Here is a 21,316-nt window from a genome sequence, read left to right as displayed (position 1 = left end):
CAGGAAGGCATGTATAGGGAGTGGTGAGAGGGAATGAATGCCAAGTATTTCGTGACTAGCCTTCAGAAGCCTCTGTTTACTAGGTAATAAGGCTTTATACTCAGTGTATAGTTGACCCTTGAACAACATGGGTTTGAACCGTGCAATTCCACTTACATGTAGGCTTTCTTTAGCCTCTGCCACCCCTGAGACAGCGAGACCAACCCCTCCTTTTCCTCCTTCTCTTCAGTCTATTCAACTTTAAGATGATGAGGATGAAGACTTTTATGACGATCTACTCCACTTAATGAATAGTAATTATATTTTCTCTTCCTTACGATTTTCTTAACATTTTCTTTTCTCTAGCTTACTTTTATTGTAATAATACAGTATATAATACATATACTAGATACATGTTAATGGACTGTTTCTGTTAATGTAAGGCTTCTGGTCAACAGTAGGCCATTAGCTTTTGGGAGTCAAAAGTTACATGCAGATTTTTGATGGAGTGAGGGGCTGACAGGTTGCCAGGACCATAATCCCTGTGTAGTTCATGGGTCAACTGTATTTTATTTACTATTTTATTCTTTTATTTTTTATTTTTTATTTTTATTTATTTATTTATTTATTTTGAGACGGAGTCTCGCTCAGTCGCCCAGGCTGGAGTGCAGTGGCGCAATCTCAGCTCACTGCAAGCTCCGCCCCCCGGGTTCATGCCATTGTCCTGCCTCAGCCTCTCTGAGTAGCTGGGACTACAGGCGCCCTGCCACCATGCCCAGCTAATTTTTTGTATTTTTTTTTTAGTAGAGACGGGGTTTCACCGTGGTCTCAATCTCCTGACCTTGTGATCCGCCTGCCTCGGCCTCCCAAAGTGCTGGGATTACAAGTGTGAGCCACCGCGCCCGGCATCTATTTTATTTTTTTAGATGGAGTTTTGCTCTGTCGCCCAGGCTGGAATGCAGTGGCGCAGTCTTGGCTCACTGCAACCTCCGCCTCCTGGGTTCAAGCGATTCTCGTGCCTCAGTCTCCCAAGTAGCTGGGATTATAGGGGCCCACCACCACGCCCAGCTAATTTTTGTATTTTTAGTAGAGACTGGGTTTCACCATGTTGGCCAGGCTGGTCTCAAACTCCTGACCTCAGGTGATCCACCCGCCTTGGCCTCCCAAAGTGCTGGGATTACAGGCGTGAGTCACCTCGCCCACCCTTAGGTCAGCTGTGTTTTAAAGGTGGTAAGATTAACAATATTCAACTTAGATTTGATTTGTTCAGAAATTTTTCTTCTCTTTTAATCTGAACCATTGATGTTCTATTTTCATAATGTGTCAGTTGTAGTGTTTCATTGGAAATAAATGGATGTTTGTAGAATTTTTTTTCTTTTTCTTTTTTTTTTTTTGAGACAGGGTCTCACTCTGATGCCCAGGTGAGTGCAGTGGCACGATCATGTCTCACTGCAGCCTCAACTTCCTGCAGTCAGGTGATTCTCCCACCTCAGCCTCCCAAGTCGTTGGGACTATAGGTGTGTGCCACCATGCCTAGCCTTTTTTTTTTTTTTTCATTTTTTGTAGAGACGGGGCTCCACCATGTTGCCCAGGCTGTGTCGAACTACTGGGTTCAAGTGATGTGCCCTCTTCGGCCTCCCAAAGTGTTGGAATTACAGGTGTGAAGCACCATATCCTGCCGAAATTTTCTTTGTAGTGTGTTTCTCTTTGGATTGAATAGGTAAAATATTGCCAATAGATGTAAAAGTCTCCATAGTTTTTCCCCTAATAGTTGGGCTTTTATAGAATTGAATTAATACGTAATTTTTTTCTTTTATTATTTGATTATTTTACCTCCATTTATTGTTTTGTCAAAAATGGGAGAAGTGGCTGGGTGTGGTGGCTCACACCCATAATCCCAGCACTTTGAGAAACGGAGGCAGATGGATCGCATGAGGCCAGGAGTTTGAGACCAGCCTGTGCAAAATAGTGAGACTCTATCTCTATCAAAAAAGTAAATAAATAAATTAGCTTGGTATGGTGGTCCCAGCTACTTAGGAAGATTGCTTGAGCCCAGGAGGTTAAGGCTACAGTGAGTCATGATCATCCCACTGCACTCCAGCGTGGGTGACAGAGGGAGACCCTGTCTCAAAAAAAAAAAAAAAAAGAAGTTGTGGTAATGTTTAAAAATAATATGTGAACTAGTAAATGCTACTTTTTCTCTTATAGTGTGGAATCAAGATGTTATGCTTTTTAGTTCCTCATAAAGTTTTGAGAATGCTAGAAGATACTTAAGTGTAATTTTTTCATCAGAAGATATTTCTACCTCCCATGTTTCATGAAATATCAGCCTATTGAGTAGTTTCAGTATGGTGAGTCTCATTAAAAAGCCAGATGCTAAATAACTTCCAAATACTGTAATTTGATTCCTTTTTCTTTTAGAGAGAGCCTCACTCTATGGTCCAGGCTGAAGTGCAGTGGTGCAGTCATACCTCACTGTAGCCCCAAACCCCTGGCTTCAGATGATCCTTCTGCCTCAGTATCTGAGATAGCTGGGAATATAGGTTTGAGCCACTGGGCCTGGTAGATTCTTCACTAAGTATTTGAGAGCAAATTAGGGATTTTTAGCTTCTGGTACCATTTGTTGCTTGCAACAGAAAGTTAGATTGACCTGGAAACTTAACTGCTTTAGAGATACCTACTGACTATTTTGGCAAGGACCTGGAAACTTAACTGCTTTAGAGATACCTACTGAGTATTTTGGCAAGGACCTGGAAACTTAACTGCTTTAGAGATGCCTGTTGACTACGTTGGAGGAGCAAGGAATGAGGCTTTGGTATAGACATTTTCAGGCACTGAAATTGAAGGATTGTTCTTGTTCCTCCTACCCCCATCACTTTTCAAGTTGATTACTTTTCTTTGATCCGTATTATTTATTAATAGTATTCTGTGTCAGCAAGTTAGGGTAATTGTTAAACGTTTTGGCTTCTGTATTCTTTTTTTTTTTTTGACACAGAGTCTCACTCTGTTGCCCAGGCTGGAGTGCAGTGGCGCAATCTCAGCTCACTGCGAGCTGTGCCTCCTGGGTTCACGCTATTCTCCTGCCTCAGCCTCCCGAGTAGCTGGGACTACAGGCGCCTGCCACCGCACCCAGCTAATTTTTTGTATTTTTACTAGAGACGGGGTTTCACCATCGTCTCGATCTCCTGACCTCGTGATCCACCTTCTTCGGCCTCCCACAGTGCTGGGATTACAGGCGTGAGCCACCGCGCCTGGCCTTGGCTCCTGTATTCTATACATTTTTTTTGGAAAAACTACTTAATACATTTTAGAGCAGACATTAATATCTTTCATCATAAGTTTAAAAAGTTGCAAAAGATGTAGTTTCTGGTGTATTGTCTGTTGTGTATGTTTTAAATAATGTATTGACCAAGATCTTGACCTTAAAGTGATTTTGTTTATTCACTTTAATGGGAAATACTGCTATAAAATCTAATTGCTGGTCCTCATAGTCAAACCAGCCAAATGGAGTATGTTTTCTCATCAGAAATGGTTTTATTTTTAATTCTAAGAAACACATCGGTACCTGCACTCAGTGACTTTCACTTTCTACTTCTAAGACAGATTGATAAAGCAAGGAGTCATGTCAAGAGTTTGTAGCATAGGCCGGGCGCAGTGGCGCACGCCTGTAATCCCAGCACTTTGGGAGGCCGAGGCGGGCGGATCATGAGGTCAGGAGATCGAGACCATCCTGGCTAACATGGTGAAACCCCATCTCTACTAAAAAATACAAAAAATTAGCTGGGCATGGTGGCATGCGCCTGTAGTCCCAGCTACTAGGGAGGCTGAGGCAGGAGAATGGCATGAACCCGGGAGGCAGAGCTTGCAGTGAGCTGAGATCACGCCACTGCACTCCAGCCTGGGCGACAGAGCGAGACTCCATCTCAAAAAAAAAAAAAAAAAGAGTTTGTAGCATAAGGCATCATTTCTTTCAATATTTCTTGTTTTGCTCACATGAGACTTTTCCCTGGTCTCTCCAAATTGTCCTTTTGGTGCATTGGAGATTTCTTGAGGTAGGGAACATGTTAAAGCTTGAGATGAATAAGAGAAATGACTTTTTTTTTTTTTCCTTCTTAGAAACAGGGACTCGTTCTGTCACCTAAGCTGTAGTAGAGTGGCACAGTCATAACTCGCTCACTACTGCAGCCTCAAACTCCTGGGCTCAAGTAGTCCTTTTGCCTCAGCCTTTTGAGTAGCTAGGATCACAGGTGCGTGCCACCATTCTTGGCTAATTATTTTATTTTATTTTTGTAGAGACGGTCTCACTATGTTGCCTAGGCTGGTCTTCACCTCCTGGCCTAAAGCAATCCTCCTGCCTCCACCTCCCAAAGTGCTAGGATTATAGGTGTGAGCTACTGTGTCTGGCCTTGACTTTCTTTTATAACGCAGAAGAGCTATTGTGAAAGGAAAGATGGAAGAGACAAGGAATCGTGCTTGGATACATCAATTTTAGAAGAGCACAAAAGGCAGTTGGTGATCTGAAAATTGATTTCCTTAAAATTGTCTAGACCTGTGTACCCCCTGGAAAGTATCAAACCTTATACTGGGTTGAGGACTCTTGAGTTAAGGAAACAACTTATCTTCTGCCTTAATTGGTATCATGTATTTATCTTGAAGTAAATTATTTCACTTTTTAATTTTACCTTGAAAGTTTTGTTTTGAGAAGCTGTATAACTGGCTTCTTTTTTCTTTCTTTTTTTTTTTTTTTGAGACAGGGTGTGGCTCTGTCGCCCAGGCTGGAGTGCAGTGGCCTGAATTCAGAATGGTGGTTCCCTACCCTGGCAGTACATTAAAATAGTCTGGAGGTACCCTTAACAAAACACAGGTTCCTGGGAACCACTCCTAGGAATTGATTAATTTGTCTGATGTGGGACTTTGGCATTAATATTGCTTTAGAAGCTCACCAGTTTATTTTACTATCCACCCGGAATTGAAAACTACGTTTTTGAAGGATTTGTTTTCACTTTGATCCATATTTTGTTTTGTTTGTTACTCTTTTGTTTCTCCTTCCCTTGAACTCAGTTTGGTACATTAAAAGACTAAATCTAACATTATAGAGTCCAGCATGCTCCTTTTTCTCATTAAAGAAGTAAATCTCCAAATTATTGTTTTATAGCCATAACTTTTTTAAAAATATGAATTCTTCTTTAGAAATAGTTTTCAAAATACGTGTAAGATCAAGACTGCCATTTACATCTAAGTAATCTTTCAAGTTTTATATTACCTTTTCCCTCTGCTCTTTAAATACAAATAACCCTTCAAAAATACTGATGTAACAAACACCACCCAGGACTCATCAGCCTTTCTGATGATTTCTTTGGTAAGTTAAGGGGTTATTTGGCACTTGGTAATAGACAAGGTTGTACATATGTGGAAGTGGGGAGAAATTAGTTAGGAAACCAGTCTGTTATGTTCTCTTGGAATTAACTCTTGATTATTAAGCATCTTAAAAATGAATATCTTTGGCCGGGTATGGTGGCTCACACCTGTAATCCCTGCACATTGGGAGGCAGAGGCGGACGGATCATGAGGTCAAGAGATTGAGACCATCCTGGCTAACATGGTGAAACCCCATCTCTACTAAAAATAAAAAATTAGCTGGGCATGGTGGCGCATGCCTGTTGTCCCAACTACTCAGGACGCTGAGGCAGGAGAATCGCTTGAACCTGGGAGGCGGTGGTTGCAGTAAGCTGAGACTGCACTCCAGCCTGGGTGACAGAGTGAGACTCATCTCAAAAAAAAACAAAAAAACCAAAAAAAGTTCGTAATTTAAAAAGTACACAGTTAGGGCTGGGTGTGGTGGCTTGTGCCTGTAATCCCAGCACTTTGGGAGGCTGAGGTTGGCAGATCTCAGGTAATAGTTCAAGACCAGTCTGAGCAATATGGCAAAACCCCATCTCTACCAAAAAAAAAAATAATAAAATAAAAATCAGCCTGGCGTGGTGACATACACCTGTAGTCCCAGCTTCTTGGGAGCTTGAGGTGGGAGGATCGCTTGAGCACGGGAGATTGAGGCTGCAGTGAGCTGAGACTGCACCCACTCAGCCTGGGTGACAGTGCGAGACCCTGTCTCAAAAAAAAAAAAGCAAACTATAATACAGCAAAAGAACATAGTTGTTCATCTGAATGTTGAATGATTGAACATATATATTTTGATAATATTACTTGCACATTTTTCAGATTTTAATAATCTAAAGATGAATAATGCTCTGATCTAAACATTTGTGTCTCTCTTCCCCACCCCCAAATTCATATGTTGAAATTCTAACCCCCAACTTGATGGTAATAGGAGGTGAGGCCTTTAAGAGATGTTTAGGCCCTCATGAATGGGATTAGTGCCCTTGTAAAAGAGACCCCAGAGAGTTAGCTCTACCCTTCTACAATGTGAAGATACAGTGAGAAGGTACTGTCTGAGAGAAAGTGGGCCCTCAGCCGGGCGTGGTGGCTCACGTCTGTAATCCCAGCACTTTGGGAGGCCAAGACCGGCGGATCGCCTGAGGTCAGGAGTTCAGGACTAGCCTGCCCAACATGGTGAAACCCTGTTTCTACTAAAAATACAAAAATTAGCTGGACGTGGTGGCGGGTGCCTGTAATCCCAGCTACTGGGGAGGCTGAGGCAGGAGAATCGCTTGAACCCGGGAGGCGGAGGTTGCAGTGAGCGGAGATGATGCCACTGCACTGCAGCCTGGGTGACGAGCAAAACTCCGTCTCAAAAAAAAAAAAAAAAAAGAAAAATGTGGGCCCTCACCAGACTCTGAATCCACCAGTGCCTTGATCCTGGACTTCCCAGCTTCCACAACTATGAGAAACAAATTTTCATTGTGTATAGGCTGCCTAGTTTATGGTATTTTGTTATAGCAGCCTGAACAGGCTAAGACAAGTAGGAACTTATTTTTCTTATGTTCTTTATTTTTCTGTAAGGTATTACCTTCTCCCCTTCCCAATGAACAGTTTGTCAACAATCCATTTTACTTTTAGGCCCTGGTGTGCCAAGTCCTGACTGAAATACAGACTGATCGCTCTGCCATAGAGTGATGCAACTTACTGCATGTCTTAACTCCTTATGAAGGCAACTGGGACAAATTCGGCATGTATTGGCTGCCTTAAGATAAGCTAGTTGGCATTTCAGGACCCCCTGTATTTACTGGAAGTAATGTCACACTGAGCCACTCTTCTGGTGAAAATGTACAGCTGGTAGAAGAAATTGTGTGTTAATGACATTGTCAATGCAGGAGCGCCACTACATACAAGGATGTAGAGTCAAGTATACACTGTTTGAAAAGTATGCACAATATTGAGAAAGACTAGAAAACATTATCTTTACGCGGATAGGCTGAATTAAATTGGGAATTCCTGGCTTCACAGAGTATATCCAGTCTGATACACTTTGTGTAATCCAAATCTGGATCACACAAAAATATAATAATCTTATTTGACATAATATAGAAAATTAATACAAGATAAAGAGAACAAATTACTCATCAGCTTGGGAACTGTGACTTACTTTGCCTTGAAGGAAAGGTATGTTGTCCCTTTTCTGGGATCAAATAAAAACATTCAATTATTGAATAAATACTTACTGCACACTAGCTATTTGCCAGACACTCAGGTACTAGGGATTTAGCTTCGAATGAAAGAGACAAAAGTCCTTGTGTTTATGGAGCTCTAAATTCTAGTTGATGTAGACAAGCAACAAATGAGTAAAATATATAGAATGCCAGATGACTTAAAAAGGTGCTATGAGGAAAAAGAAAGCATGGGAGGGAGATGGTGACTACTAGGGTAGGGAACAAGAGATTGCAGTTATAAATAGGATGGCAAAGAAAGAGTTCAGTGAAAGGACAATAAAAAGCCAGTACATGGCTGGGTGTGGTGGCTCACGCCTGTAATTCCAGCACTTTGGGAGGCTGAGGCGGGTGGATCACTTGAGGTCAGGAGTTCGAGACCAGCCTGGCCAACGTGGCAGAAGTCCGTCTCTACTAAAAATAGAAAAATTAGGCTGGGCGCAGTGGCTCACGCCTGTAGTCCCAGCACTTTGGGAGGCCGAGGTGGGCGGGTCATGAGGTCAGGAGATCAAGACCATCTTGGCTAACATGGTGAAACCCTGTCTATACTAGAAATACAAAAAATTAGCCAGGCGTGGTGGCATGCACCTGTAGTCCCAGCTACTCAGGAAGCTGAAGCAGGAGAATTGCTTGAACCCGGGAGGCAGAGGTTGCAGTGAGCCGAGATCATGCCACTGCCCTCCATTCTGGGTGGCAGAGTGAGACTAAGTCTCAAAAAAAAAAAAAAAAAAATAGCCAGGCATGGAGGCGGGCACCTGTAATCCTAGCTACTTGGGAGACTGAGGCACGAGAATCGCTTGAACCCAGGAGGTGGAGGTTGCAGTAAGCTAAGTTCATGCCATTGCACTCCAGCCTGGGCGACAGATTGAGACTTTGAAAAAAAAAAAAAAAAAACCCAAAACGAAACAAAAAACAACAAAAAAGGCTATTACAGCATCATTGTGATAAAGATAAGTATTGGCAGTGACATGAATGTCTATCTGTAGAGGATTGGTTAAATATATTATGGTGCAGCCATGTAATGGAATATTGTACTGCAAATGAAAAATAAATTCTACAGACACAGAATGGTCTCCAAGACACATGTGAAGTGGTTAACAAAAGGTTCAGAATATGTAGAGTATGCTACCATTTAAATGCATCATATACATGATATATATAGTATTTTTATAAATGCATGGAATCTTACTGGAAAAACATAGAATAAACTAGTACTAATGTTTGTCTCTGGAGCGGGGAACAGGATGATTTGTGGACAGAAGAGTGAGGGTGAAACACATTTTTTTTTTTTTTTTTTTTTTGAGACAGAGTCTCGCTCTGTCGCCCAGGCTGGAGTGCAGTGGCACGATCTCGGCTCACTGCAAGCTCCACCTCCCGGGTTCACGCCATTCTCCTGCCTCAGCCTCCCCAGTAGCTGGGACTACAGGTGCCCGCCACCACGCCCAGCTAAGTTTTTGTATTTTGTTTAGTAGAGATGGGGTTTCACTGTGTTAGCCAGGGTGGTCTCAATCTCCTGACCTCATGATCCGCCCACCTCGGCCTCCCAAAGTGCTGGGATTACAGGCGTGAGCCACCGCACCCAGCCACCACATTTCTTTTTATTCAGTTTTATTATGGGTGTGTACTATCTGGTCAAAATACGTACAATATAAAGTAAGAACATGACTGTCCCATAACACATGGGAAAACAGACACACTTTTGTTAAACTTGGTGGCCTAGATAACTGTCTAGCCTAGATACTGAATAAATGGGATATTTAATAGAAACATGAGTTCCGTTTTGATGAGCTGGAGACCATGTTGAGAGTGACCACACTGTAGCAAGGCTAAAATCCTGTTTTGATTGGGTAATGGATTATAGTGAACATGATTATAACACTTAGATTTGTGTGACTTTTTTTGCTCTCCTCATCAAATGGAGGCTGTATTCATTTCCTGGGTTTGCCACAACAAGGTATCACAAACTAGGTGGCTTAAGACAACAGAAATGTGTTGTCTCACAGTTCTGAAGGTTAGAAGTCCAAAATCAGGGTGTCAACAGGGCTGTGTTCCCCATGAAACCTGGAGGGGAAACCTTTCTTGCTTTACCTTAGCTTCAGATGGTTTGCTGGCAGTTGTTGGCTTGTAGCTGCTTAACTCCAGTCTCTTGCCTTTGTCATCACATGGCCTTCTCCCTCTGTGTCTGTTTTCATACAATTGGCTTCTTAAAAGGACAACAATCATTGGCTTAGGGGCCCACTCTACTCCAGTATGATCTCATCTTAACTAGTAACATCTGCAACATAAGGTCACATTCAGAGGTACTTGGGGGTTTAGGATTTCAACACATCTTTTTGGGAGAGGAGCGGGCAAATTCAACCCATAACAGAGGCTTTCCAGTTTGATTATGTTGCTTCTCTGTAGTAGTTTTTCATATATGAAAATGTGTTTTGTAAAGCTGTATGGAAAGATAATGTTTTGCCAGTTCTTTTTCTTTCTTCTTTTTTTTTTTTTTTTTATACAGATTATTATAAAAGATTTCCTTGTGGGGAGAAAAGACCATTCCACCTCTCTTAATAAATCCAACCTAAGATTGCAGCATATTTATTAAAACTAAAATTTTGATGAAAGTAGAATGTTTTCTCTAAGTTGTAGTATAAAAGTATGGAGATATAAATAGTAGTGAGTTAAAGATGACAGTAACTAATTTAGACATTTTTTGTGCTTTTTATAAAAGTTATAGGAAAAGGATGACTTCAGATTAAATATTTTATATATTTTTTTTCGCATTTTTGTTCTTTCTCATGCAAAAATGGCTTCTTTCCAGATCACTTTGACCTGAAGACACAATAAAATATGACAGCAGAGAGAATGAGGCCGTTATTTAGTTCCATTCTTCTCCATGGTTTTTCTTGTACCCATAGCTGTTATAATTACATAAGGCATTAAGAAACCTTTAACTCTTTCTCATCTTTCCCTCTTTCTCATGTATACATGAGAAAACAAATATTTGTTAGTGTACAAAGTCTTTTTAAAAGTTACTGCATCCTGGCCAGGCGGGGTAGCTCACCCCTGTAATCCCAGCACTTTGGGAGGCCAAGGCGGGTGGATCACGAGATCAGGAGATCGAGACCATCCTGGCTAACACGGTGAAACCTCGTCTCTACTAAAAATAAAAAAAAACCAGCTGGGCGTGGTGGCGGGCGCCTGTAGTCCCAGCTACTTGGGAGGCTGAGGCAGGAGAATGGCGGGAACCCGGGAGGCGGAGCTTGCAGTGAGTCAAGATTGTGCCACTCACTCCAGCCTGGGTGACAGAGCAAGACTCCATCTCAAAAATAAATAAATAAGTAAATAAATAAATAAAAATAAAAAATTATAAAAATTATAGAAGTTACCACATCCTGAAAAAGCCTTTTTGATGTCATTTTACCCTTTGAGAAATAATAGATCGACAAATCGGCATCTTGGTTTCTTTTTTCACACAGGGTCAAATAAAAACTAGGAGACTCTCCCTATTTCCAATCTTAATGACAGTTTTTCATTTTCTTCTTTAAAAAGTTTATTAATACACGAAAACGTAATGTATTTAGCTATTTTTATGAGTAGTTTCACTGAGTTATTTGTAAAATAGGCAGTTAAATCTAATTTTTTAGGAAGTTATGCTTCCTGTTAGAGTGGGTTAGAGTAATGTGCTTTCATTCAGCTGCTGTCTAGTCATCTTTAAATTTTTTTTTTTTTTTTTTTTTTTTGAGTTTTACTCTTGTTGCCCAGGCTGGAGTGCAATGGCACGATACCGGCTCAGCGTAACCTCTGCCTCCTAGGTTCAAGTGATTCTCCTGCCTCAGCCTCCTGAGTAGTTGGGATTACCGGCATGCACCACCACGCCTGGCTAATTTTTTTTTTTCTTTTTTTTTTTTTAAGTAGAGGTGGAGTTTCTCCATGTTGGTGAGGCTGGTCTTGAACTCCCGAACTCAGGTGATCCGATCTCAGGTGATCCACCCACCTTGGCCTCCCAAAGTGCTTGGATTACAGGCGTGAAACACCGTGCCTGGCATCTTTAAAATATTTTATGAATTTAGGTGTCATAGAATCTTAGAATTGATTTGAACTTTGGATATTATTTAGTATGACATCGCAAATATAGGAATTCTTTTAGTGTCCTTGATACTTAAAAACCTCTAGTGACCATGAATTCACCACTTTCTAGGCATCCCAGTATCTTTTTGGGGGCAGTTAGACTTGTAGATAGTTCTTTCTTTTTTTAAACCAAAAATTGCCTTCCTGAAACTTCTGTGTAGTGGCTTTGTTACCACCATCTTTGGTACCCCATAACAAGTTGGCTTCCTCTTTCCCATGCTATGCTAAGACCTACAAATCTTTGAAGGCTGTCATATCTTCCCCTTGTGCTTTTTGCTAAGCTAAATTTGACACCCAGATTGAATGCCATTTTCCCACATTTCTGAATCTGAAATTCTGGGACTAAGTTTCTCCCATTATTTGGAGGTGCAGCCAGGATTAATAACCTCTGTAATATAAATGCCCTGAAAGGAAGGTACAAGGTATATTGGAAGAGGGCCTGAATAGACTTGGGGGATTGGGGAATGATTCCTGAAGGAAATGATAGCCATATCAAGTCCTGAAGAGTATGCCTGAGAGAAAGAAGTGAACAGTAAGTGTGATGTCCTTTAGGCAACAGAAAGAAATTGAGAACAGTTGGTTGGCACAGTCATGGGGTATCAAATGGAAGAGGTAGTAAATGAGGTTGAAGAGAAATGTGGGGACCAAATGGTAAAGGCCCTGAGAAGTCATATGAGGAAACTTTCCTGAGGATAATAGTCATTAAAAGGGGTTTTACGTCAGGAATAACATGATCAGACATTCATTTTAGAAGTATCATTCTAGCCAAAATGGGCAACAAATTGGAGGGACTAAGAGTAGTTACCAGGAGTCAGTTAGTAGCTATTATGGTATTTGTTTAGAGATGATGGTGGTGCCTAGAACTCTACTGGTGACTTAGTGTTGGGGAGAAACAGATTGGACAAATAGAACATGGTCGTTTGGCTGTGGGGGATGAGATGGAAAGGCAAAAGTTAAGGATAACACACTTGTTTCTGGCTTTGTAAACTGGGTAGATGAGAGGGAATTTAATGAAAATAAATTGAATAGGATTGGGGTGGGGTAGTGGTAAGGAAGAAGCAGAGTTCAGTTAAGAATCAGGGTTCAGTAAAGTTTGAAGTAGAGGTAGCACATCCTGTGGAGCTGTACTACATGCAGCTGGGTGTGAGGCTAAACTAAAAGACACCTAGGCTGGAGAGCTTTGGGCTGGAGACAGCTGTGGGCTGGAAATGTAGATTTGGTGATCAGCATTGATGGTAATCGAACTCTGGGGAGTGATTGAAATAACCTAGGGGAGTATTTGTAGAGTGAAAGATGAGGGCATAGGACAAAACCCTTAAGAACTGTTAATGTAATGTTAGTTTTTGAGCCTTTGGTGTTTCGACTGGATTATCTGAGAACCAGCAGAAAGGAGGGAATCGGGGCTGTTCTGATATAGGTATTTAGTAGAAACCCACCTAAATTATTTGATTCGAAGAGTAAAGTTCTCAAATGGTCTATCCTACCCAGCCTGTCACAGTATCTGACATTTATGCTGTTAGTTTCTCTACTTTGGCTTAAGGTGTTGTCTCTCTCGGAGTTCCCTGTTAAAGTGTTGTTATCCTTAGAGAACTAAAATATTAATCCCATTGTTGGTGATTGTGGTAGTGTTTTTAGGGTCACTAGCTTTTATTCTGGAATTCAGTGAAAGGATGGATGGGAATTTGAGAAAGATAAGGTTTGAAAAACGTGACATTACTGAGGAGTTTAGGACCACAGAAGAACCTGGACTTGCAGCATTGAGTTTGCCAAGCACCTGGATAAGGGGAGTGAGAACAAGTGAGAGCAAGAGAGAGGTTGGAAAAGGGGGATAGTGAGTTGGATAAGAAAGAAAATGTCACTAAAAAGGGAGGAAGAGAACAAAGAACTAAATAAAGGAAAAATCTCGACAGTATTTTGGTTATAAATTAGGGTGACCATGTAATTTATCATCTAAACTGGAACATATCAAGATAGAGAATGGCCATTAATAATTATGTTGTAGGCCAGGCACGGTGGCTCACGCCTGTAATCCTAGCACTTTGGGAGGCCCAGGCGGGCGGATCATGAGGTCAGGAGATTGAGACCATCCTGGCTAACACGGTGAAACCCATCTCTACTAAGAATACAAAAACTTAGCTGGGCGTGGTGGTGGGCGCCTGTAGTCCCAGCTACTCGGGAGGCTGAGGCAGGAGAATGACGTGAACCTGGGAGGTGGAGCTTGCAGTGAGCCAAGATCACGCCACTGCACTCCAACCTGGGCAACAGAGCGAGACTCTGTCTCAAAAAAAAAAAAAAAAATTATATTTAAAAATTGGCATAAATTGTGACTATCGTAAGCTAAGAAGGATGAATGGTCATTCTAGTTATAATGTACGTATTGCATAATAAAATAGTTTCCGTTTTTTAGCTATCATATGTCAAGCATTGTAATAAGTAAACACTTTATACGTCTCACTACATTCTTACAATAACTCTCTGAGCTGGCATTGTCTTCGTTTTATAGTTAGTGAAACCAAATCTCAGGGGGATAACTTCCCAACAATTCTCTGTGGCAGTCAGAATTGGAAACTATATTTATTTGACCATACACAAAATACACATAAACTCTTAAATACTGTATTTTACACCACCATTGCTGTGGGTGTGTATATGTGTTTTAAAATGTCCTCTGAGACTGGCAAGGGTAGGGGGAAGAAGGAGAGAGGAGAGATGGGGTTAAAGAGTACAAAATTACAACTAGATAGGAGGAACATGTTCTAGTGTTCTATGGCCCGGGAGGATGACTATAGCTAATAACATATAGCTTCAAATAGCTAAAAGGAGAATTATTGAATGTTCCCAACACAAAGAAATGATAAATGTTTGAAATGGTGGATATGCCAATTACCCTGACCACTATACATTTTATTTACTGAAACGTCACTATGTACCCCATAAATATAAACAATTATATTTCAATTAAAAAATTTTAAAAGGGCTGGGTGTGGTGGCTCATATATGTAATCCCAGCACTTTGGGAGGCCGAGGCGGGCAGATCAGGAGGTCAGGAGTTCGAGATCAGCCTGATCAACATGGTGAAACCCTGTCTCTACTAAAAATATAAAAATTAGCTGGGCGTGGTGGCACGCGCCTGTTAATTCCAGCTACTCAGGAGGCTGAGGCAGGAGAATCACTTGAACCTGGGAGGTGGAGGTTGCAGTGAGCCAAGATCACGCCACTGCACTCCAGTTTGGGAGACAGAGCAAGACTCCGTCTCAAAAAAAAAAAAAAAATTAAAAAAGTTAAAAGTCCTCTGACTAAAAAACAACTCTGACTTGCTAATTGCTAGCATAATGTATCATCATAATATTAAGCCCCCTTCCCATTCTGATACCCCTGTTTTTTGAGGCATGGAGAGAGGGGAATAACCTGTCCGAAATCAGTACACTTAGTAAGTGGCAGAGCCAGATTTCAAACCCTGAAGACAGTTTGATAGCAGCACCTCCTTTTTCTTTTTTTCTTTATCTTACTTTATTTTATTTTGTTTACTCTGTTGCACCTCCCTTTTTCTTTTTTCTTTATCTTACTTTATTTTATTTTGTTTACTCTGTTGCCCAAACTGCAGTGCAGTGGCGAGATCTTGGCTCACTGCAACCTCTGCCTCTCTGGCTCAAGCAATTCTCCTGCCTCAGCCTCCCGAGTAGCTGGGATTACAGGCACGCACCACTACTGCCTGGCTAATTTTTTTTTTTTTTTTTTTTTTGAGACGGAGTTTTGCTTTTGTTGCCCAGGCTGGAGTGCAATGGTGTGATGTCGGCTCACTGCAGCCTCCGCCTCCTGGGTTGAAGAGATTCTCCTGCCTCAGCCTCCCCAGTAGCTGGGATTCCAGGCATGCACCACCACGCCCGGCTAATTTTGTATTTTTAGTAGAAACGGGGTTTCTCCATGTTGGTGAGGCTGGTCACGAACTCCTGACCTCGGGTGATCCGCCCGCCTCGGCCTCCCAAAGTGCCAGGATTACGGGTGTGAGCCACCGTGCCCAGCCTAATTTTTGTGTTTTTAGTAGAGACGGGGGTTTCACCATGTTGGCCAGGCTGGTCTCGAACTCCTGACCTCAAGTGATCCACCCATCTCAGCCTCCCAAAGTTCTGGGATTACAGGCGTGAGCTACCGTGTCTGACCTGCACCTCTTTTCTTAACTGCTATTCTATACTGCCTTCTTTAGCCATATTCTTTGTCTGAACATGTTTTCATTTCTCTTAGGAGTGGATTTGTTGGGGAGCATGGTAAATGTATATATACCTTTATAAGAAAGTTGCGAAATTGTTTACAAAGTAGTTGTATCATTATGACTTACCAGGAGTAGTCCATTTTTGTTGCCTCATGACTCTTTTTTTTTTTAAGACTAGCAGATTCTGAAACTCCAGCAATTAGAAATAGCTTCTTTCCCCTTTAACATTTTTGCCTCATTTACAGCTACCCTCACCTGTACCCACTTCTGTAACTCAACTACATCTTACACTTTTAGGGTCTTGGAATGTTAACAGCACCAGCAAATAATAGCAAGAATCAAACAAAAATGTCTTGAGTCTTAGTGTCGCCACTGGCTACATTATTGCCCAGATGACTTTTCACTTAAACTGTTTAAGTGAATGATTATATGCATTTCTTCACAGTGTATTCACAGAGGAAATAAATGACAGTGATTTATTGCAGTGCTAATAGACATTGTACTAATTATGTAATTTTAAGTCTAATTTCTTTACCTTTCTGGGCCTGTAAAGTGAGGAAATTGAAGTAGATTTCTTACAGGTCTATATTTGTCCCTGACAGATCTGTATTTCTTTGAGAAGAAGAAAGGAATTGGTATTTGATGTTAAAGGATCATGCATAAAAATGGGGCATGTATTTAAATACTTATTTTTCATTCAATGTCAGAGTGATTTAACAGGGTCAAGTCCTGATAATTTAAGCTACTGTTTCTTGAGGAAAAGTGGAAAGTACTCAAAATGTTACTGGAAGGCTTATGACTTTGGCTTCTTGTAGTTTATCAGCTGAAATTTAAGACTTTTGAATTGTAGTGGATTGGGCACTTAGAAATTGATTTTGTTTTTATAAGAAGATCTGAGGTTTGGAAGGAATCTTAAATAAAGTTTGTCTAAATCATCTATCAATAGGACTTTTGAATCATCATCCTAACATCCTGACCTCTGATAAAAGATACCCTAAGGCAGGACATTCCACTTTTAGGCAGCAGTGACAACAGAAAGATGTACTAATAGGTAGAACATACAGCCTGTACTCATTCATTGGAGTTGTGCCATTTGGGATGATGCAAAACTAGCATAATTTTTCTTTGTGACTGCCCTAAAAGTATTTAGACATAGCATGGATAACTTAATTTCTTTAAAAATGCAGTCTTGTCTTCATAGCAATATGATGGAACTGAGACTGGTTATCTTGGAGACTAGAAGTCTCTGCATAGAGATGGAGTGTACACTTTGGCTTCTGTCTAAAATAATTTTCTTTTTTTTTTGGGGACAGTCTTGCTCTGTTGCCCAGGCTGGAGTGTAGTGACATGATCACAGCTCACTGCAACCTTGACCTTCCCAGCCCAAGCAGTCCTTGCGTCTCAGCCTCCCAAGTAGCTGGGACCACAGGCATGCACCACCATGCCAGGCTAATTTATTATTATTTTTAATTTTTAAATTCTGTATTTTTTGTAGAGCTGGGTTCCCTCTACATTGCCCAGGCTTGTCTTGAACTCCTGGGCCCAAACAGTCCTCCCACCTTGGCCTCCCAAAGTGCTGGCATTACAGGCATGAGACACTGCACCCGGCCTAAAAAAACTTAGTGGTTAAATTCAGCTAAGGAAATAATTCATTTTTCTCCGTCTTTTCAGTATAAATGACAGGCAGATGGGGATAGAGGTGGCATTTAATATGATACAAAAACACCAAGGCATACCAGTACTTAGCAGTTAGATTGGATCTGTTTTCATGACTTTTTCATGAATTCTAAGCAGAATATGAAGTCCATTTTAGTAATGGTATCCGCATGACACTCATTGAATGATCATATTAAAATGTCTTTTTGGTCAACAATGAAATGACAGTATTTTAAATTTAACTTCTACCAAATTTAATGGAGGACTGAGGTACTCTGGACTATAATTGAATTAACAATGTTGAAATCCACCACATTTCCTTTTTCCCATGCCAAATTGTATTATACTAGGTTAATTAGAGTACTGTTTTTGGCATATGCTTTCTTTGTGATTAGTAATTGTGTTTCTGATCCTTAGCATTGAGATATTATACTTTTGGAAGAGCTGTTTTCTGAAGAGAAAGATTGTGGCCATAATTTTCAAATTTAATGCATTAAAATGATCTTGCTTTTCATTTTAACCAGGCTTGCTACCAGTTATTAATATTTAAACATAAAATTAAATGCATATATTTCAAGTGTTAAGCTTGATAAGTTTTGGCATATGTATATTCCTGTGAAATCATAACCACACTGAAGATACTGGAAATATACCCCAAAAGTTTCTTCTCAGCCCTTTGTAGGCCCTCCGTTTGCCCACTCACCCACATTCCTAGGAAATTAGCTGATCTGCTTTTCTACCACTAGAGATTAGTTTCTATTTTCTAGAATTTTGTATAAATTATACAGCATATACTCTTTGTGTGGCTTCTTTGACTCAGCATAATTATTTTGAGATTCATCCATGTTGATGGGTGTATAAAATCATTCTTTTTTATTGAGAGTAGTGTATACCACAGGTTTATCCATTCACCAGTTGATGAATTGTTTCCAGTTTTTGTCTCTATGTTAAAAGAAAAAGTTTAGACAATGTAAATGTAGCAGAATTTATTTGAGCAAAGAATGGTATATGAATTGGGCAGCACTCAGAACCAGAAAAGGTTCAGAGAGCTCTGCTGTGCAACCTGGGCAGTAAGTATAGACAGAAAAGAGAAGCAAGTACGTATATAGATTGATGAGTTAACAGTTCCTTCTTTGCCTTATTTGAACATGGTCTGATCAGTTGGCAGCCTGTGATTGGCCGAAACTTGGCTGCTCATGATTTGCTGAGATTCATCTGTTTATTGTCTTCTTTTGAGAAGTGTATATTGGGTCCTTTGCCCGTTTTTTGATTAGGTTGTTTTCTTGCTATTCAGTTTGAGTTCCTTATATATTTTGGATATTAGCCCTTTATCAGATATATGGTTTTTAAATATTTTCTCTCAGTCTGTGGATTGTCTCTTTAATCTATTAATTGTTTCCTTTGCTGTGCAGAAGCTTTTTAGTTGATGCATTCCTGTTTATTTTTGCCTTTGTTGCCTGTATATTTGGGGTTATATCTAAAAAAACTAAAAATTGCTCAGACCAATGTCATGTAACTATTTTCCTATGTTTTCTTCTAGTACTTTGACAGTTTCAGGTCTTACATTTAAGTTTTTAATCCATTCTGAGTTGATTTTTGTATATGGTGTGAGATAATGGTCCAATTTTATTCTTTTCCTTGTGGATATCCAGTTTTCCCAGCACCATTTACAGTAGTCTCACCTTATCTGTGGTTTTGCATTCTGCAGTTTGAGTTGACCTTGGTCAACCATGATCTGAAAATAGAGTATGGAAAATTCCAGAAAATAAACAATTCTTACGTTTTAAATTATGTGCCATCCTGAGTAGTGTGATGAAATCTTGTGCTGTCCTGCCTTGTCCTGCCTGGGAAATGAATCATCCCTTGTCCAGCATATCCATGCTGTGTATGCTACCTGCTCATTAGTCACTTAGTAGCTGTCTAGTTTATCAGATTGAATAAACATAGTATGTCTAGGGTTCCTATCCGCAGGGGGTCTTGGAACGTATCCCTCACAGATGAGCGGAGACTGCTGTATTGAAGAGACTGTCCTTTCTCTGTTGTGTGTTCTTGGTAACTTTGTTGAAAGCCAGTTGACCATAATTTGTGGGTTTATTTCTGGGCTTTCTATCCTGTTCTGTTGGTCAGTGTTTCTGTTTTTATGCCAGTACATTCTGTATTGATTACTATAGTTTGTAGTAGATTTTGAAACTAGGTAGTGTGATGCCTCCAGCTTTGTTTTGCTCAAGATTACTTTGTCTGTTTGACGTCTTTTGTGGTTTTATATGAATTTTAGGATTATTTTTTCTATTTCTGTGAAAAACAGCATTGGAATTTTGATAGAGATTGCATTCAATCTGTAAATTGCTTTGGGTATTGTAGACATTTTAACAGTATTAATGATTCCAATCCCTGAACATGGGTTACCATTACATTTATTTGTATTGTCTACAGTTTCTTTCATCAATGTTTTATAGTTTTCAGCATACAGATCTTTCACCTCCTTGGTTAAATTTACTCCTAAATATATATACTTTTTGGAGGCTATTGTGAATAGAGTTGATTTCTAAATTTTTTTTCCAGATTATTAGTTGTTAGTATAAAGAAATGCTACTGATTTTTGTCTGTTGATTTTGTACCCTGCAACTTTACTTCATTTATCAGTTCTAACAGTTTTTTGGTGGAAGCTTTAGGGTTTTCTACATATAAGATCATGTCGTCAGCAAACAGATACAATTTCTCTTCTTCCTTTTCTTTTTCTTTTTTTAGACGGAGTCTTGCTCTGTCACCCAGGCTGGAGTGCAGTGGCGTGATCTTGGTTCACTGAAAGCTCTGCCTCCCGGGTTCACACCATTCTCCTGCCTCAGCCTCCCGAGTAGCTGGGACTACAGGTGCCTGCCACCACGCCCGGCTGATTTTTTGTATTTTTAGTGGAGACGGGGTTTCACCATGTCAGCCAGGATGGTCTCGATCTCCTGACCTGGTGATCCGCCCGCCTTGGCCTCCCAAGGTGCTGGGATTACAGGCATGAGCCACTGCGCCTGGCCCCTCTCTTCTTCCTTTTCTATTTGGATGCCTTTTATTTCTGAGGCTTATCTTTCATTCTGTTAACAGTGTCTTGCAAATAGAAGAAATTAGTACTTGAATGAAATTATTACTTTGTCTTTTTTAAGTGAATTGTGCTGTTGTGTTTTAGTTTACTAATCTTTGCCTAAGATAAGGCCACAAAGATTTTATGGAAGTTTTATGGTTTTACCTTTAGGTCTGTGATTGATTTCGAGTTAATTTTGGCATGCGGTATGAATATTCATTTGTTCCAGCTTCATTTGTTGAGAAAGCTATCCTTTCTCTGCTGGATTGCCTTAGTACCCTTATGGAAAATAAGTTGACCACAGGTGTGTAGTTGTATTTCTGGACTCTCAGTTTTGTTTTATTGACCTGTTAAGTCTCTCCGCATGCTAGTACAATGTTTTTGTAGCTTTATAATAAACCTTGAATTCTGGTTGTATAAGGCTTCCAAAATTTTTGCCCTTTTTAAAAGCCATTTTGATTGATCTAGCTCTTTGGCATTTCCATATGATTTTATTTAATTAATTTATTTTATTTATTTTGAGGCAGAATGTCACTCTGTCATCCTGGCTGTAGTGCAGTGGCATGATCTTGGCTCACTGCAACCCCTGTCTCCTGGGTTCAAGCGATGCTCCTGCCTCAGCCTTCTGAGTAGCTGGGATTACACGTGTGTACCACCATGCCCGACTAAACTGTAGGATTT

General features: G+C 40.4%; 1 protein-coding gene across 4 annotated transcripts in view; it reads left to right on the top strand.

Annotated features, from left to right (window-relative positions):
• The window catches only part of CDC42SE2 (CDC42 small effector 2), a 125,509-nt gene that overhangs the window by 24,157 nt on the left and 80,036 nt on the right, over positions 1–21,316 (top strand). The window contains exon 2 of one of the 4 annotated variants that reach the window (XM_058440524.1): positions 21,163–21,307. The exons of the other annotated variants lie outside the window; for them this stretch is intronic. The gene's annotated coding sequence lies outside the window, so the exon portion shown is untranslated. The remainder of the gene's footprint in view (positions 1–21,162; positions 21,308–21,316) is intronic. 4 annotated transcript variants of the gene reach the window in all.

The sequence above is a fragment of the Hylobates moloch genome, unplaced genomic scaffold (genome assembly GCF_009828535.3).
Source record: "Hylobates moloch isolate HMO894 unplaced genomic scaffold, HMol_V3 SCAFFOLD_6, whole genome shotgun sequence".
Taxonomy (NCBI): domain Eukaryota; kingdom Metazoa; phylum Chordata; class Mammalia; order Primates; family Hylobatidae; genus Hylobates; species Hylobates moloch.
The sequence above is the reverse complement of the archived record's forward strand: the minus strand, read 5'-3'. Positions and strand labels throughout refer to the sequence as shown.